Raw genomic sequence first — 2,496 nt, forward strand, 5'->3', positions numbered from 1 at the left:
CACCTGGGTGGCTCAGTGGTTAAGCCTCTGCCTTCGGCTCGGGTCATGATCTCAGGGTCCTGGGATCGAGTCCCGCACCGGGCTCTCTGCTCTGTGGGGAGCCTGCTTCCTCCTCTCTCTCTCTCTGCCTACCTCTCTGCCCACTTGTGATCTCTCTCTCTGTCAAATAAATAAAATCTTAAAAAAAAAAAAAAAAAAAAGACCATGTCAAACCTCCTCCTTTTACTAAATCCTCCCGATTTAAAGTTACCTCTCTGGTTTTAAGGGTGCAGTAGCCACTTGGATTTTGCTCTATTGGATAACAAACACACTCCCCCAAGCTACCCACCCTCTGTTAAATAATATCCGAATTTGCGGGTAGGCTCAAAGGATTCATTCTGCAAGCACCAAACACCTACTATGTGCTGAAACCGATACTAGGCACGTGTGCCAGGACGACCTAGGCTTAGTAGGTGCCTTCAAGAGGCCAGCGTCACTCGGGGAGGCAGAAACGAATGCATATAACTGGTCTACACCGCCTGAGCGCCGCTCCCGGGCCGAACCTAGGGGCTACCCACCAGTTCCAAACCCTGGTCATTTACTGGGGAGGAGAGAAAAAGCTGCTCTGCACTCCTATTCCCGAAGGAAGGTCTCCTTCCAAAGGAAAGGGAACTCCATTTCCTCAAGGGAGATGGGGAGCTGCTGGGGCCTTTTGGTGGGTATTTGTTTTAATGTGCAAGAGAGAAACAATGTGCCTTGGTGATTTCACTTCCCACTGCTCTGGCCCAGACGGAGCGAGAGAAAATGCAGTTTCCCCAGGAAGAAGCTGTGATTCGCGGCGGGACTCCGGCCCCCGCGGCCGCAGGGAGGATACTCGCACCTCCGAGAGTGTTGGGGCGCCTGGGAGCCACAGACCCGGAAAGTCCAAGTGCTCGGAGTCCGCGGAGGGAGGCGCGGGGCTGGACGGGGCGGGGCAGGCGGTGCTATCCCGGAGGGCGACGAGACCGCAGAGCCTGAACTGCGTGTCCGGTCCCCGGCGGGGCGCGGGCACGTGCCGGGGACGCAGCCCCAGGCTCAGGGGCAAGGCTGGTCTCCAGCTAGGCGCCAGGCGCAGCGGTCCCGGGCCCAAGCTCCAGGTGCGCTTCGCCCCCACCCCACCCCACCCCACCCGGAGGATTTTCCGGTCCCGTGTGCAGAGGGACAACCAGGAACTCGGACTCAGTCTCCACCCCGAAGTGGGGCGGGTCCGCCCGGGATAATACCCGCTGCCCGGCCCCTCTAGGGTGTGATCTGACCGGCCGCGGGGGACGAGTGGGGCCCCATCTCGGCTCGAGCGGTAAGGGGGGACCCGGGCCGGGGATCCTGGGCTCGGGGAAGCGGTCGCAGCACCCTCGGGGGAACAGCCCTGTGCCGCGCCCAGGAGGGGGTGCCCGCCGCCGGCCTGCGGGCGGGGCTTGGGCGGCCAAAGGGTGGAGCGGGCGCCTGCAGCCCCGGCGGGTATCCCCAGGCACCGTCCAGAAGGAATAGTTTATACAGCTCAGAATGGAGACGGGTCGGAGACCACAGCGGTTATTTATTGAGTTTATGTACCAAGAACTGTGGCATTAACAAGAAAGGACTGAGTTAGTACTCCTCGCAGCTGGCTCAGTGTAATACCTAAGTTTTCTTTTTACTTCTTTCTTTTCTCCTTTTAAGACACTTACTCAGTTTTCCTAGTTTCTTACCCTTTCTTTCCTCATGTATCTAATGCCCTCAGTAGAATGTCTGGCTGGCGTATGGAAATCTGTTATTCTTTTTTTTTTTTTTAAGGATTTTATTTATTTATTTATTTGACACAGAGAGATCACAAGTAGGCAGAGAGGCAGTCAGAGATAGAGGGGGAAGCAGGCTCCCTGCCGAGCAGAGAGCGATGCAGGGCTTGATCCCAAGACCCCGAGATCATGACCTGAGCCACCCAGGCGCCGCGGGAATATGTTATTCTTATGAGATCTATGACTTGAGTCTGCCAGGGGCCGTCTCACTGTTTTGTCTTGACTTTGACTAGCGGGAGACTATGGGGCCAAAGAGGCTTTTGCTTTTCAACAATCTGGCCCCCTATAAGTGCTCTCTGGGGTGATGCGCGTTTGTGAGCAGCACTGAGTAACCCACACCTTCCATGACACGTGGGCCTCTGCTTTCTCCAGCTGACAGTGGAAAGAATGGATAGGGTCACCCCCTCCAAATTACCCATCCCACCTCCTCCTTACATTGCAGGTAACACTTCTGATTGCCAAACCTTAGCCGTTTCCTTACCAGGGAATTCTCAGAAGACACAGGTGGAAGGGGAAGCAGGAGAGAAGGAAGCAGGAATGAGATGGGTAATCACAGCCACCCAAAACGGGCTTCTTTCCCAGAGCCCAGCCCTATCTGGTCAAGGCCAGATCCCTTAGATTCAGCTCAGGCCAGATTTCTGTTGTTTTGGGGGAAACACACACACACACACACACACACACACACACACACACACACACACACACA

General features: G+C 55.8%; 1 protein-coding gene across 1 annotated transcript in view; it reads left to right on the top strand.

The window, feature by feature from the left end:
- The first annotated feature begins 1,215 nt into the window (after positions 1 to 1,215).
- LOC111147988 (annexin A4) overlaps positions 1,216 to 2,496 on the top strand; it is a 72,284-nt gene continuing 71,003 nt past the window's right edge. The window contains exon 1 of the mRNA XM_022504326.1: positions 1,216 to 1,315. The gene's annotated coding sequence lies outside the window, so the exon portion shown is untranslated. The remainder of the gene's footprint in view (positions 1,316 to 2,496) is intronic.

This window comes from Enhydra lutris, unplaced genomic scaffold, assembly GCF_002288905.1.
Source record: "Enhydra lutris kenyoni isolate GAN:26980312 unplaced genomic scaffold, ASM228890v2 scaffoldscaffold18, whole genome shotgun sequence".
NCBI classification, from domain to species: domain Eukaryota; kingdom Metazoa; phylum Chordata; class Mammalia; order Carnivora; family Mustelidae; genus Enhydra; species Enhydra lutris.